Here is a 17,799-nt window from a genome sequence, read left to right on the forward strand (position 1 = left end):
ACACCACCGATTGACTGCCAGCTCCATGCAGTTTGCCCGGGAGCGAACACAAGGAAAATCCTTGGTGGCAAGTCTCATTTATACTGCATTGGATTAGCCATGCATTCAAACCCATATTGTGGGTCACATTATAGATAGCTTAATGATCTTCAATCATGAGTTGTTGTTGTTTTTGTGTATCGTTACATGTCCTCATGTCAGTCTTGACTCCTGGACAAGTCCCTGCAGTTTTCTTGAAGTAGTTTGTCATTGCCTGCTAACTAGGGCTGAGAGAGAGTGACTGGTCCAAAGTCATCCAGTTGGCTTTGCAGGCAGGATTAGAACTCACTTTTTCCCAGTTTCTAAACTGGGGCCTTAACTGCTACGCAAAACTATCTCTCTTTGATGTCATAAATCCAGATTAAAGGCCAATCTACAGTTAATTTTTAATGCAGAAAAAAACACCCTGAGGTGATTCTCTCATATATATATGAGGGGATATGTACATCAGGCAGATGAAGGAGATGAAAGGGAAAACTAGCTTCTTCCTCTCCTGTATGTAGTGCCACTGATTCTGATCCAGGCTGCTGCAGGGGCTTTATGTTTCAAAAAGAAATAAAATGTCAATTGACAAGTCACCGTAATGCTGCTAGAAAATGGATATGGGGAATGGCAAAGCACAGCAAGCTCTGGTTTGCCATCTGGTATAGCAGGCATTTGTTGTAGCTCCTTGATCAGTGGTGGGATTCATCCCACTCTGGGTTTCCCAGGCCCACTGACAGAACCACGTCTTGTTCAACTATACGAACAAGCAACATTGTGATGCATGCTTTTCCTTTTTGAGGGGTAAAAACAAAGGGATTTTATTACTCTAGTGATGATGGAGGGAAGATGGTTGATTCTTTGCAGTCTGATTAACTCCTTTGTGGTAGACATGAAGACATTTAAAACTGCTTTTGAGAGAGGGGAAAGCAAAAATTGGGGCGGTTAGGGTTAGAGTTAGGGTTAGGGTTAGGTAGTATGATAACAGTCCAAACTGAAGTTCCAATCTTAACTGCAATTACAGAGAGCAAGTTTTGCTTTCAATATAATTCCCTGTTTTGTTTTGTTGTCTAGTTTTATAAATTCACTATACTGTTTAATGGCTTTTTAAAACAACAACTTCATTTTTGCTTTGAAGCTGCAGGCAAGAATATGTTGTTCAACGCTAAATACTTGTGCAATAACTACAAGCAGATGTATGAGATATGCTTTAAGGCAACATTTTGCCCTGTAGATTCTAGGTAAAAAACACCCAGAAAGAATATACAGAGGTTGGATGCTTAGGCAGGGATCCAAAGTACAGATATGCAGCAGAGCTGTGTACTGACATGCAATTCATATACTTTACTATTATACTGCTGACTAAATGATTCTCCTCCCAACCAGGGCCATTGGCCATTTTTACAGCTAGAAAAGAAGAAAAGATCAGTCTTCCCCTTGTGGGGAAGGAATGACATCCTGTCCTCAACAACTCAAGTGTCTGAACTCACAAACATAATCTAGCAGTAAAGGATAAATGTCTTCAGCTATTTGGCCGCCATACTGCACAGGAAGGGCAGGGTAGCATAAATCTATCAAATGTAGGAGTTGATCAAAGACACTGTTACCTTCTGCTTCATCAGTGGTACTGGATGATCATATCTTAAGAAGCACAGTGGCCTAAAAGAAGCACTCAAGGAGAACTGGCTAGCTTATGAAATGCAAGACAGGCTGGAAACTCAAACCATTTTTATTCTTGTAGTATGCTGGCTTCTTTCAATAACTTCTACTTCACGCCGCTACTCACTTTGAATAATGGTAGGTCAGCTCTGGAAGAAAATATGGATCCCTGTGTGCATTTTGAATTAAAAATAAAAATGGAGAAGGAGAAATAAATTTAGAGTTTAGGCTACATGGAGCAAAACATCTCAAGATGGTCCGGGTGGGTGGGTGATTGATTGGTTTTTATTATTGTTGTGAGCCACACAGAATTGTGTTTCATGAGGCGGTGGCCCTATAAGTCTTTTAATCAAATAAATAAATGATATGGCCTACAGGAATTTTTTATTTTATGATTTTCTAAAATACAGTACTGTAGATGCCACACCCGGGGTGGGGGACATCTTGTTTTTAGTGTATCTGAAATATCTGAAAGACGTGAGGCATATAATTTGCTACTTAAATCTGCCCTAAAGCCCTCAAAACACAAGTGAATATGTACACCTGGCTAGTCATGAAGTAAACTTTATGTAGCCCGAAAGTGGCTTTTTTTTTTTTTTTTTGGATCCCTGTGCTGATTTGTATTGTGGTATATCTGTTTTTACTGTAGGTAATGGAAAACTTGCAAGCCACATATGTCTTTTAAGCTAATTTCATGACGAATGTCAAGATATCAGTAAGATGCCTGGTAAAAGGGATCTACAGCTTGGGTTAGAGTGAAGAGACTATCAAAAAGAGGTGTCCGAAAAAGTATGTTGTCCCCCACACTTTTGATTGTAATCCGGCCACAGGTAGAGGTTATTTTTTTCACCAGCCTTGAAGTAATTGTGGCCATTGTAAACTCAATGCATTAATGGTGGTAGTAAGAAAGTCCTTCCATAGAAATTACTATCTTGAACTATATTTTGGGCAAGGTGGATTTTAATAGTTAGTATTTTGGGGCAGGGCTTGTACCTCAAAGTAAGACAAAATGTGATCAGGCATTGGTTTAGCGTGTAGGACAGTGGTGGGATTCAATTTTTTTTACTAGCAGGTCTATGGGCCTGCCTTGGTGGGTGTCGCATGGCTTGGTGGGTGTGGTTGGTGGGCGTGGCAGGGAAAAGATACTGTAAAATCTCCATTCCCTCCCCACCCCACTAACCTGCTTTCCAGCTACGTTCTCCTGTGCAGGGCAACCAAAGAAGACCCAGCCGATCAGCTGGGACTTGAGAAGTAGAGAATAGATGGGAGCAGGGCCAGTCAAAGGTGGAATTTGACGGCTCTCCGAACTACTCAAAATTTCTGCTACTGGTTCTCCAGAACTGGTCAGAACCTGCTGAATACCACCTCTGATATAGGGTGAACTGAGCCAGTGTGGCTTATTACATAATTCCTTGCTAAGAAGCCAAGCTATAGTATTATATGTGAACGCAGCATTTGTGTTAAAGTATTGGCTCCTTATCCATAAGAGAAGAATAAAGCCAGGACATACTGTGAAAACAGATGGTTTTGAAGGCCACATAGATTCTGTTTTCTAAAATAAAATGACCACAAATATTTTTAAAGTGATTTTTTAAAAAAATAATTAATACAAGCCTTAAGATAAATGCTGACTTCCTGCTTTGTCTTTTAATCCCCCAATGGGGATAGTTCATTTAATTATAATTAGAATTGCATTATTTAATATACAATTGGTGCGATTATAGCATTTTCAAATATTGCTTCTGGCCAAGACATACTTTCCACAAATTATTTTGTGATTAAAATCTGAACTCTGAAAAACTGCTACATCTATTCATATATCAAAAATGGATGCAGCAAATATTTAGAAGTATCTGGATATTGACTCGTGGAGTGTAAGAGTTGGGAAAGGATAGATGGAGGTCAGCTAATTCAATCTCCTGTCTGATGTTGGATTCCATTACTACTCTAGAAAGTTAGCACCCATCCTTCTCCTAGAAGGATAAAATATTCTAGGAAATATTAAAAAGGCAGATTATTATACCTTCCTGGATGAGAAAAGGAGAAACATTCTCTTGGAAACCAACCCCCACCTTTGTTAATAGCCCCAGAAAGACTGAGCCACCCTATCTACAAGACAAAAGGCCTTCAGTTCCAGGGTGATAGGATTAGCTCAAGATCCAAACCGAGACAAAGCCATTAAGCCATAATAGGAATTACCCAACACCCTTTCAGAACACAAGCCTCTTCATTACATCATCACCCAGAAAGACTCAACCAAGCCTGGGACACAGACAGCCTACAAGATTAGCTGGGCCCCCACATAGCCCCCTGGGAGTCTGACAACCAATAAGATACATTTCTTGCAAGGCCCAAGAGAGGGTATAAATATATCTCACTCTCCACTCCATGTGGTCATCTACCTAGAATCACACATGCTTGATGGTTCTGCTTCACCATTAAACCATCCTTCCAAGCAGCCTCCATGTTTCCAGTGTCTTTCTTCCCACATGGAACTGAAGTCAGATGGACATTTCTTCCAACACTACATTGTCTTGTGGAAAAAATGTTTAGCACCAGTACTCTAATTTCTGTGTAGCTGCCCATCAGATATTTGATATACCTACAGTAATGGCTCATAGCTTAGGGTCCACCAGTACATCTAGAAGTGTTGTTTTTTTCTTGTACTATTGTCTTGCATAGCTGTCTTCCCAACCTATATAGTACTTATGCCTTATACACTTGTAAGACAATAGCTGTATTACTATTATGGAATCTGCCAATCCCTGCCCTGAAGTTCTCTCATAGTAAAGATGTAAGCGTAACGCCTCTTGCAAGCCTCCTTACTGGGACAATTTGGAGTCTGGCCTTAAAAGTAGCACAAATTATGCTATCATAATTTTATCTGTTGACTCAAAGACTACATACTAGCACTATTATAAGGAGAACTAAAATTATGTTCATCTTCCTATCTTAAGAGCATATTAAGAACATCCGATTCAGAAGTAAACACAGGTGTGATCTGGTCCACCACTTCAGATTTTCTCCTCTTTCAAATAACTGATAGAAAGGAATGTGCTTTGCTCCCATCAGTGTTCTCCTGGCATTGTTAAAACTTAAGGTTTCCTTCCTTCTAAATACACCAAAGATGTATTTAGTCATTCAAATAATAAATATTTGATGGATGACCATTGTTTGCACAAAATATAATAGACACCATCTTGGAGGAAAATTTAAAAAACTCAAATTCATGGAAGACATTTATTAGCAATTAGTTGTGATGTCAAAAGAGATCTTGTATCTTCAGAAACTATATACATATATATCTTTGAATACTTGCTTAGTTATTCTGCTAGGGAAGACTGGCCTTCAGATTAAGGATTTTCTGAAAGCTTTTTTCTGGCTTCTCTGCTTGTGCTGATCTGGCAAGCATCTTCTAACAAAGTTTTTATCAACACCTCACCAATTCCCGGAGCTACACCATACAATCTGGTTTTCCCTTACTTTCACTTAGAATGCCATACACCTACCTTTCCCCAATCTGGAATCTTCTAAAAGTACCCAGTCATCACACCATGGCTGCTGTAATCTGTAATCTTGACCTCTGAAAGCTGGAGAAAGTGGTCACAGACAATATTATGGTTATGGTTGCTGAGCTGGCTTTGTGCCAAAGGTGGGACTCTAACAGACTCCTTGATTCAAGCTTGTGCTTTAACCATTACACTACACTGGGTCTTGACAGATGAGACTATAGTAATTCAAGTCAAATAACAATAGAGTTTAGAATAAGGACCATGCTAAGTAAATATATACTTAGACTTTTCATGTTTGAATTATGCTCAAAGACAAATGCTCATAGACAATACTTTTAAGGTCATTATTTTAAAATGTAATATATGTTATGCTTTTTCAATCGATGTTAATGTTCATGGATTAATATATATTATGTTTTAACTGAAATTAATCTAATTATGTAATTTGGATCCAATCTTTATGGCATTTTGAGTCAAAGATGGGTTATAAAGGGTACAGTAAAATTCCCAACAAAATTCCCAACAAAGTGCAAATTAATATTGTATAGTCTTTTAAAAGCACATTTTACAAAACCATTGTTATTATGTTACTGTCTTCCCTTTGTAGGTATAATTAAGCAAAAACAGTATAATTTAACAGAAGATTTGTAAAAGTACTTGCTTGAAAACAAGATCTTCATATTCTTTGAGAAGCTTAAGGTAAAAAAATCAAAAAGTATGCAGAAGTTAAAAGAAGGTTGAAAAGCACTAATAAAAGTTGTTTATTTGGGGTGAAGGAGAGAGAAAGAAGTTGCAAGAAGTTCTGTTTCTTAAACCATTTTCAAAAGTGTGAAGAAAATTCTTGACTCTAACAATCCTATAGCTGCTTGCACAATAAAAACAGATCACTCAAAGAGCCATTCTTGTTTCTCCACAGCCTGACGTAAGGCAAAATGAACTCCCTGCATTCAAAACAAATTAAAATACTTGGAAATGTCTTTTAAAAGCCACAAAAGCAAAACAAAACTTAGTAACTCAAAGCAACAGCATCTTGTGTATGTACTGCTTGTCCTTGCCCTGCTTACAGCTGGATAACTTTTACAACAAAATAAAAGCAAAAAAACCAACACCGTCACTGACAGAGGAGCATGGTTTTTTAAAATATTCTCTTCCTCCACAGTTCCCCTCCCCCTCCCCCGCAGTGCTTATTATTAATCTATGTTGCCTTCCTTATTCAAGCTGCTGAATTAGGGTGGCACAAACTTGCCCTACCTGACATGGGCAGATCAATTTTGAATTTGTGAAACACCAGAAAAACTTGGTTCAGGCCTGCCCTGAGGATAAACATTTTTTTCTCCTTTGAGACAGCTTCATTGTACGCCTGCTGCGGAAGAAACATCCTCTCTAATGACATATTTTGCAATATCCTTATTGGCATACAAGTGGGTGTTACCAGCACTCTTGTTTTTCCAGCACTGCTACTGCTTTTGTTTTGCTATTTGACCGGGGCCTGAGCTTTACAGGGAAAAATCAAGCCTCCAAAGTGAACATGAGCCTTTCCACACTTGCATTTAACCGTGACACAAATATGACCCACCAACCTATTTTTTCCTGTCCTCCCGTGGCCTCATGACATTGCCTTCATGTGATTCCCCAGCCCATTTCTGTGATATCCTTAAGTCAGCCAAAGTTGTTCTTATGTGGAAGGACTGTTCTTCTTATTCTACTGTACTTACTGCTATGAATATAATCAAACATGTTTCACCTCATGCCACCTCTGTAACATAATACGTGGGCCCCTTTGGTTGAGATTAGCCCAACAAGGACAAATAGGCTGAAAAACAGCTTCTATCCCAGGGCAGTAACTCTATGGAATTCTACTGTATAGTGCAATATTACTGCAATATCAGGGGTTTTCAATTCAATGCATAGAATGTGAAGGATGTGTGTTCGTGTTTATTTTCATAGTCATAATGTTTTATTTGTTTATTTTGTCAAGCAATTATAAGATAATAGGTATAAGTATAAACATAGTTATGGATACATGAAATGGATACATATAAGAAAAATAAAAAAGAAACAATAAGACATGGACGGTAGGCACATTGGTGCGCTTATGCACACCCTCTACAAACCTCTTAGGAAAGGGGTGACATCAATAGTAGACAGTCTAAGGTTAAAGTTTTTGGGGTTTGGGGAAGAAAGCACAGAGTCAAGTAGAGTATTCCAGACATTGACCACTCTGTTGCTGAAGTCGTATTTCCTGCAATCAAGTTTGGTGCGATTAACCTTGAGTTTGTATCTATTGTTTGCTCTTGTGTTGTTATGGTTGAAACTGAAGTATTCATTGACAGGTAGGACATTGCAACGTATAATTTTATATACTATACTTAGATCGGACCAAAGGCGGCGTAGTTCTAGGTTTTCTAGGTCTAGAATTTCAAGTCTGGTGGCATAAGGTATTCTGCAAGAAGTAGCAGATGATTTAGTGATACCATCACTGAAGATGGTATTTAATTTCATTATACGAAGTGCAATGACAATAAAGTAAAGTAAACTAAACTTCTATGGGCTCCTTCTCGTCACTGGATAATGTGCTTGAGGCCACTGTGGCTTTGGTGGCAAGACAGTATGAATCTTCCAACCAGCTCTCTTCCTGCTCCCTCTAGATTAGAACAACGTTTCTCAACCTCAACAACTTTAAGGTATGTGGACTTCAACTCCCAGAATTTCCCAGCCAGCACTGGCTGGAGAATTCAATGAGTTGATTGAAGTTCACACATGTTGTGGTTGCTGTTAAGTTCTGGGCGAAGAATGGAGACGGTGTCAGAGTGATTTCTAACAGCTCTTTATTCAATACTGCCTGTGAGGCTACTGAACTCCCTGGCTAACACAGCTCCTTTTATAGGAAACTGATCAGCCAAACAACCAATCAGGAGAAAGTATTTTCTCACTCCAATAAAGGACCAGAATGAGAACTTCAACTGACAACTATATATACAATACATAACAATTGCCAGAGTTGAGAAGCACTTCTGTAGAAAGCAATGACAAGACATATCATGAGTGCTTCCCTAGAAAATAGCAGGAATACTTCTGCATGGTCAGCAGGAGATTGGTTTGGGAGTATTTGCATAATCTTTTTTCTTGGATGAGGCAAACGAATAAGTACTCTTTAAAAAGAAGCGGCAGGATGAAATGACTTCTGAGTTAGCAGCAAACTCTTGGCAGAATATGACCCTCTGCAGTGAACCAGAAATATTAAATACTGAATCTATATCAGTGTTTGTCAGCCTTGGCAATTTTAACACAGGTGGACTTCAACTCCCCAAATTCTAGGAGTTGAAGTCTTCCCTTCTTAAAGTTGCCAAAGGCTGAGAAACATTGCACTAGACTAAATCCTGTTCTTTAAGGGTATGGTACTTTTGGTTTTCAATGAAACTGCCCACCATAATATACATTGGCTAAAGTGAGGATGAGCTAAGTTCAGGAAACACTGCTTTAGACCAGTGGACCCCAACCTTTTTTGTGCCACGGCCCGGTACCGGCATCACAAAATGATCCGTGGCCCGGTACCGGCATCAGCACGCATGACAAGGCAAGGCGAGCTGAGCGACCGGCCAGCCAGCCGTCCCCCGCTTCTCCCCGCCACCTTCAACTCCTCCTTTGTACCTTTTTTGTGCTTTCTTAATCTCCTCCGCCATCGGGACGGCTCTTTGTTCGAAGCCGCCCCCCCCTTCGATGAAACTAAGGCGCGAGGATTCCTTCAGGACCGAAACGCCACTTTCCAACCGGAAAAGCTCACGCGGAAGCACTTTCTCGTCGAAACAAGATTGCGCCGCCCAGCAAACCGGCGGCCGGTAGAAAATGATCCACGGACCGGTACTGGTCTGGGGCCCAGTGGTTGGGGACCCCTGCTTTAGACCATTGAACAGCAAGTAATCCTCAACTTAAATCCACAACTGAGCCCAAAATTTCCGCTGCTAAGCAAGACTGTTGTTAACTGAGTTTCGCCCCGTTTTACGACCTTTCTTGCCACTGAAATTGTTAAGTTAGTAAGATGGCTGTTAAGTAAATCTGGTTTCGCCATTGACTTTGCTTGTAGGAAGTCACAATAGATGATCACGTGGCCCTGGGACATTGCAACCATCATAAATGCATGCCACTTGCCAAGCACTCAAATTTTGATCATGTGACCATAGAGATGCTGCAATAGTCATAAGTGTGAAAAATGCTCGTTAGTCAGTGTTGTAACTTCAAATAGTCACTAAACAATAAGTTGTTAAATTTTTATGCTTGCTGGGAAACAAGGGCAATACTTGGTTTTTTTTCTTGTTTTTTACTTTTACTTTTTTCTCTTTTGTAGTTTGTATTTGTTTTATCTCTATAATGCAATTTTTAATAAAAGGTGCACATTTTTTGCTGGACTGTATCACATAAGAGCACCAAATATGTTTGATGAGCTCATCCTACAATGGTGGACACTAAATATTGCACATGACCAGTGCCCAGGAGTAATTATCAGCCAGTGAGACATATTCCTACAGGGTTTGTAGGATTTACCAGGATTTCTGAGGGCGCTTCACAACAATTGCAGGCGCTATCAGGATTTTTGAGGGGGACCTTTGAGGCTTGATAAAATCCTTTCTCCCCATTTTAAAATAGGAACAGCAAAGAATGGAGGAGGAAGCCTGAAAAAAGTGAAGTCATCTTTGAAAAGCTTACAGCAGGGGTGTCCAACCTTGGCAACTTTAAGCCTGGAGGACTTCAACTCCCAGAATTCCCCAGCCAGCTTTGCTGGCTGGGGAATTCTGGGAGTTGAAGTCCTCCAGGCTTAAAGTTGCCAAGGTTGGACACCCCTGGCTTACAGGCTGTTCCTCCTACAGCTCTCTAGGAAATACTTTTGAAGAGCAGCTGCTTCTTTCAATCAGATGTGAGACTATTAAAATCACACAGATATTTCCCTAGCTTTACAGATGCTTTGGTTTTATTTTAATTGCAGTATTTCATTAACTTTGCAACATAGAACAAAATAAGTTGAGGCAAAACATGCTGGAAGCTCTTCAGTCTTTTCAGTCAGGCTTGAAATTCACCATCAATAGTTAGCATCTGGATAGAAGGTCAGGCAAGCTCCTGAGATTGTAACTTTTTTTTCTTCTCATTGCTTCTGGACCAACACTCAGGACATTTAAAAGAAAAAGATGTAGATGTATTTACTTATCAAAGGAAATCTTATTTGCTTACCTAAGGAAATATTTAGATATTGCATAAATTTATCTTCATTATTACTGTTAGTTCATATACATGGTAAAAATGATTAACTAAAATTTCAGTTGTCATGTAAATACTGTAGTTTTAATCACTTAAACCCACTTTGGCTTTGATGTATTGTAATGGAGACTGAAACTGAAAATATTTTTAAAATGACCATTGCTTTCCAAATTGATTATTCAGATTATTCAGTTATTTTTTACAATATTGATAATTTGGTTGCGTACAAACATGTACTATACATTCCCTTAATAATAAACTCAAATCATGAATGACAAAGGATATGGAGTCAATATATAACCCCTAGGCAATATAATACAAACAAATAGAGAAGAGTTTAATGAAGTAGTTATTTTAAATGGTTACGGCCAGCAAACTATTTGAAGTATTTTATAATCTCAGAGGAGGTTTGACTGACCATAACGCTGAACAGAAGTTCTCCTATTAAAAAAAAGAAAAGAAAATGTAAAACTACAAAACACTTGGTTGCAATTGCTTCATTATTAATTAAATTTATTATTGTAGTTCAAAATGAACTGATATAAGTATTAATATGTTCCCAGTTCTAATTCAGAGCAACATGACTGCTCTTGAGTTAGCCACCTTACTTTACATTACAAGAATAATGTGGTAAAAATAAATACAATCTGATTTTCAATCTTCCTAACAGCCTGGTTAAGATTGCAGCTGTTTTTTCACAAGTAATTAAAGTAAACAACTGAAGCATATGCTGAAAGTATTAACGATTTCCTTTTACAGAGCATGCAGGAAAGCCAGTTTAATAATATCCCTCTCTCACGTTGACTTTAAGTCTATTCACCGGAAGGTTAAAAACAAACTGGACTATTTATATTCTTTACTCTCTTTTTTAATTACTAAAACATTCAATCCAAAAAATTAAAAAGTACATTTATAGAACACTATGCATGTCTTCTATGTTTCATTATTTTACAATAGAAGAAGAAAAAGAAAAAAATGACACATCAAAAAGCATATTCAGATAGATTGACAAATAGTAATGATGGAGTGTCAGTTGGTAACTAGAAAGTGAATATATAAAGTCAGAATAGTTCTGACTTTGCAATGTTGTATGATTGTCTTTATTCTTGCAAATAATTAAAAAAAAATGTTCCTCACACAACCCACAGATATTTACGTGTTTCTTTGATGTATGGAATTCTTTACTGAGATATTCTTAAGTATATGTAACTTTTGCTAATTCCAAATCATTTGCAGCAGCCAATATCAGCTAATGTATATATAAGCAGGAAACATGCTTGCTTTTCTTTCAGAAAGTTCACACACTGTGCATCATTTTACAAATTAGATAACAATCAGTACCAATTTGTTACTGATGTTTCCTCAGGAAGGAGAACTGAGCCAAAGCCAGTTCCTTGATTACAGTAGTATATTTGCAGAACATGTTATCAAATATTTGCTAGGACTTACACTTTAGGGCAGGGGTCTCCAACCTTGGCAACTTTAAGACTAGCGGACTTCAACTCCCAGAGTTCCTCAGCCAGCTTTAGGGTGTTAGGCATACATTTTACATTTGAAGCAATCTATATATAAGGAGGTTGATGCTGTAATGTACATTGCTTGGGGGGGGGCTTTTTAAACACAAATCTGAAACATCGTTAATCTCATCATGAAATTTCTTGACTTGTGCCTTTTGACCTTCATTAGTCATCTCCTTTTGTTATATCTTTATATTCCTCCGTCTCCCATATACTGTTTTCTCTTCACCTTCTACTGTGTGCTTCTTACAATTTGGGTGTCCTGGGCAAATACTGTTGTGCGTCTCCTGTGATTTACTACCCCGCAAAAAGCTCTATTCCTGTCCTGGGAATGTTCTTATACTCTTTCCCCCATCTTGTTACAACTTCCTGCTCTTCTCAGAAAATGAATAGTGAAAGTGAAAGTAGCAACTTCCTTTTACTTTATACACTCTCCTTTTGTCTACACAAACCCCCAGAGCCCTCCTGGAATAGGAGTGTCTAAAATTATAGGAGCTTTTAAAAAGAAAATTTCAAGCATCCATCTCACCTTTAGCACCCCTGAATCTGCCTACCACAAGGGGCTGTGACTGCACCTACTTTTGAAGTGGAGCATTCAAATGTGCAATTTTTGAGATAAAGGAAATTTCATACCCCTGCCTTATGTTGTCACTCTAAGTGGCTGCATGGTTAGAGTCCAAAGGAGAAAACGAGCAATAAGAAAGCCAGAGAGGCAAATCTGCTTAACAAGGTTCCACTATCAGCATTTTAGCCATGATTTTCTCAACACATTTCCTCCGTCTCTCTCGTCTTCCAAGATCCTCATCATTAAATTTTTCAGTCTACCTGCTTTTCCACTATAATTGATTTCCAAATAGGTGAGCCAAATGTTACGTTCCACGCTCCTTTATTTGAAAGTGTCCTCTTTGAAGGAACCTTCAAAATCTGCCTTAAGAAGGGATTCTGAATTTATCAATCAGCATTCTGAATCTTGGCAGTGGAATGAATAAACTACCTGGCCACAGTGAGATACTTTATATTTTTATTTCCACTATAATCATCTCATCCATATCTGCAATCCATATATAAAACAGCAAAGCATATTTTTATTTTTTAAGATAATGATTGTTTAGTTTTGGGGGGAATTGTTTTTGCTCTCCTAATTTTGCCAATTCTTTTGGTATTCTCTGATTACTGTTCCAGATTTGTTCATATAAACAGTGAGGTAAATCTTCAAGAGAAGGATAAATTCAGGCGACTTTGATTTATTTATACTTCATCTGTAATTATGTATATTACTATTCACTGAATAGTACTTTAAAGCAACTCAAATGAATTTGTTGAATTCTAAAACATATGTATTTGAGTTCTCTCTTTTATTATTTAGATATTTTATTTCTTGAATTGAATTTGGAGAAGATTGCTCCCACAAATACTGTTTCAATTACCACTGGCTGTCTCATTATTTGGATATCCTTTTTTTTGGTTTAGGATTAGGACCAAGAGATAGACAAATATTTTTTTTAATTTATTTTATTTAAAACAGTTATAGGGATACCCATCTTTAGCACTTCTGGGGGGCTCACAATAACCATGTTATGATTATATAAATGTTACATTGTTGCAATTATACAAATTATTGTATGTTTATTTGTTGCTATTTAGTAGGGAAACTCTGGAATTCCAAATATGTTGCTCCAAATAACAAAAGGACCAACATGGGTCATCTCATCCAACCTTCTGCTCATCACAACAATTGACTAAATCATTAGAAATGGTGGAAAAAGCAGTCCCAACATATGGCCATTTAGCTCACATCCAAAAACCTTCACTAAAGAAGAATCCATAACAGTCTCATGAAGATTATTCCATTGTTCAACAGCTCTTATCATCAGGCAACTACTCCTAATATCTTACCTTTTTCTTTAATTCAATGCCTTTGACTTGCCCTTAATTTTTAAGTCAGAACTCATACTTTCAAATGGATTGCCTATTACTAAAAATGGCAGACACCATCCTCCTTCCTTTCTTAAATCGCTGAAAACTGCTGAAAACAGGCCGTATATTTAAAATGTGCAACTTCAGAAGGACATGAAAACATGGGGTGGTTTCAGCAGTTTGTCTTCTCAAAGAAGGAGTATGCTGTCCATCATTTTTAGTAATAGCAATAGTTAGTCTGTTAGTAAGTACAAGTTGTTCTTAAATTCTTAACTCAGGGACTGCCTGTAGCAATTAGTTAAGAATACAGTATAGGACTGCTCTTTCCTGCAATCTGGGCACAGTTCTTCTCTTAATTTATCCCAAACTAGCCGATAGCCCAGCATTGCCCAGGTATTTGTTTATCCCAATCCTCTATTAGACAGGAAAATCCTGTAGTCAGGACTCACGCTATTGTACTGTCTCTCGCATAGCGTCACAAGTCTTCTATTCCTCTCGGGAGTTTTTTGTCTATGCTGGTGTTTCTTTTTTTTTTTATTGCACTTGGCCAATCGCCTGACGTTTCCTTGGAGAGCTGAGAGGGAGCCCCTTGTGGAGTACTGTTGTATTGTGAAGCCGTTACCATGGTAAGTCCACTGTGCTGTACAGTGGAAGCCATTTTAAGGCACACACCCCCAAGGGGTGTCAGGGGCATCTTACCCCCACAGTATTTGTTTTCAGAGGGTAAGTCATCTGTGTACCAAGTTTGGTTGAAATTGCTCGATGTGTTCCAGAGTATGCTGGAACATACACACACAGCCCTTTTTATATAAATATAAGTATAAGTATAAATATAAATATAAATATAAATAAGATTTGCATTGGATTTTTAAGCAACTACATCATATCACTCTATAGTCCCCTAGAATGCCCACTTTCATCTCACATGCACTTTTGCAAGCCAAATCAATATTTACTTACACATTTTATTTTTCTTTCCAATGAAAACTTGGTGATTATTATACTTGTCACCCATTCATCCTATTGAATTTGGCCCTTTACTCAAACTTTCACTGGAAAGAAGCACTTCAAATAAGTTAAATCCAGGTTTTAATTATACAAAAGTGTTATGAATGATTTTTAACTGAATTAAATAGAATTTAGTTTGGCTTCTTCTGTTTAGATATTTAGGAATAAATTGACCAAAACTATAATTATGACTTCTTAAAGATTAGGCAGTATGAGAAATCCAGAAAAAATATTGTATCATATTGTTCTTTTTTTCATTGTGAATTTTCTCTGCTCAATTAGCAGCTGTCCTTTTTTGTAAAAGATGTGGCAGAAAATTCAATCGTGACTAAGAGATTTTTTTTTTAAGTACTTTAGTTGCATTAAACAGTGCAAGGTCATTCTGCTCTCTTGCTATTTCCTTCTGCATTTCCTGCAAGCTTCCTGCAGTTCTTCTATGTATTTGAAAACTTATTTTTCATGTGTGATACAGTAAATTATACAACAAATAGTAACCTCCCTTCTATAATCTAAATGTGTTTTATCCATTAGCTATGGATTTACAGCTGTTAAAAGTTCTGGAATTTACTATTACAGAATTCTTATTTATTTATTATAATATACTGGTCACATTTCAAATGCAAAATACATTTACCAAAACAGGCCCTGTTACCAGGAGGCTGGTAGGTATGCGAGTGAATAGAAAGATAAATAACAAATTATAATGTAGATAAAATATATTGTGATACCCTGGAAAATTCATCCTGTTTTTTCCCTAATATTCTTTCATAAAAACTTGCTATAGAACTCCAAATTCAGCACTTTATGTAAGCAAATTCAATATAAATGTTATATTTGCTCCAAGTTGGACCAAGCTATTCTAAATTCTATGAGTCAATCCATTTAATAGGCAGCTTCTGATACTCAGAAAAATTGTTTTAAGAGACAAGGCAATATTTTCATATATTAGGGATTAGCAACATGTTGTCCAAAGTCATTTAGAAGTCATGAAACCCTTAACTGTGCTTAAAATAAAACAACAACATTAATAATAAGAGGTCAAGAGAGCTAAATCTTGATCCCACCCATGAAATGTTATAAGACGAAGGTCCTTTCAATTAAAACAAATATATTTTATTTATTTGTATACACGCTGGTATCCCATCTTTATTAAATATATTTAATTGTAAAGTATAATTCATACAGTATATGGTTGCCTGCAGCAATGATGAAATTGCATATGACGCTTCCCACATAAAAAGATTGCTGATCCTATCATAAATTTGGATATAAAATCTGAAATGATAGAATTTGAAAGCTGTGGATGAACATTTCATCTTAGATGTTAGTTCAATGCAGTGGTGGGATTCAACATTTTTTACTACCAGTTCTGTGGGTGTGGCTTGGTGGGCATGGCATTGCTTGGTGGGCATTACTTGGTGGGCTTGGCAGGGGAAGATTACTGCAAAATCCCATTCCCTTCCCACCCCACTAACCTGCTTTCCAGCTCCATTCTCCTATGCAGGGCAACAAAAGACCCAGCCGATCAGCTGGGACTCGTTAGGCAGAGAATAGATGGGGGTGGGGCCAGTCAGAGATGGTATTTGCCGGTCTCCAAACTACTTAAAATTTCCGCTAATGGTTCTCCAGGACTGGTTAGAACCTGCTGAATACCACCTCTGGTTTAATGCATGACTTAGTGGCTTTTATTTTGAAAGTCTTTAACGTTTATCAGAGCAATAAACACAGCAGAGAAGACTTTGACACTTAGAAAAAACACAGATTATTGTTATTTGCCAGTGACTCTGGTTCTAATGATCAAACCATGGGTTGCAATACATACTACTGATTCCTTATGACATAAGCTCTTACTTTTTATACACAGTATATTACTCAGGCTAATTTGTCACTACAATCATAAATGGATTTGTAGGCTTTTGATGACTGAAGTCTACAGAGAAGATTGTTTAGGGTGCTGTATTTCGCCCCCCCCCCCAACATTTTTATTTGGAAAGATTAAACAGCTACCTTTCTGCAAATTGCTTGGAACTTTGCCTGTTTTATACACAAAGCAGAAAGAAATGGCTTGAGGTGAGCTAGACAAGACCAGACCATTTCAGACAGCCATTTCTAAATTCTTCCATACATGAAAAACTTTATACAAATAAAAAAGTAAGACAGCCAAGGTTAGAATCTTTCTCTTTGCTTCTCAATCTTTATTTGTGGGGAAATAGCCACTTCAAGATTTCTCTCGATGCCTAGACAAAAATACTTCTGATCAACAGAGAGTGAACCCCTGAGTATATATGAGCAAGCTGAGATGGTATAAATTGAATGTGTAAATTCAGATACAGATGTGGGATTTCATTTTTGAATGCTGTACGTGAACAACCAGAACTAACTAGAGCATACAAAACATTTGCTAGACCAATAATCGAATACAGCTCATCAGTCTGGAACCCACATTATGTATCTGATATTAACACAGTTGAGAAAGTCCAGAAATATTTCTCCACTCTTCTACTTGTTGCAGAATACCTTATACCACCAGACTTGAAATTCTAGACCTAGAAAACCTAGAAATGCAATGTCCTACCTGTCAATGAATACTTCAGCTTCAACCATAACAACACAAGAGCAAACAATAGATACAAACTCAAGGTTAATCGCACCAAACCTAATTGCAGGACATAAGACTTCAGCAACAGAGTGGTCAATGTCTGGAATACTCTACCTGACTCTGTGCTTTCTTCCCCAAACCCCAAAAACATTAACCTTAGACTTTCTACTATTCACCTCACCCCTTTCCTAAGAGGTCTGTAGGGGGCGTGCATAAGCACACCAACGTGCCTACCGTCCCTGTCCTATTGTTTCTTTTTATTTTTCTTATATGTATTCATTTCACGTATCCATAACTATGTTTTTACTTATACCTA

The sequence above is a fragment of the Notechis scutatus genome, chromosome 5, assembly GCF_049901735.1.
Source record: "Notechis scutatus isolate UNSWTSFEM ecotype Mainland chromosome 5, rNotScu1.2, whole genome shotgun sequence".
NCBI lineage: Eukaryota > Metazoa > Chordata > Lepidosauria > Squamata > Elapidae > Notechis > Notechis scutatus.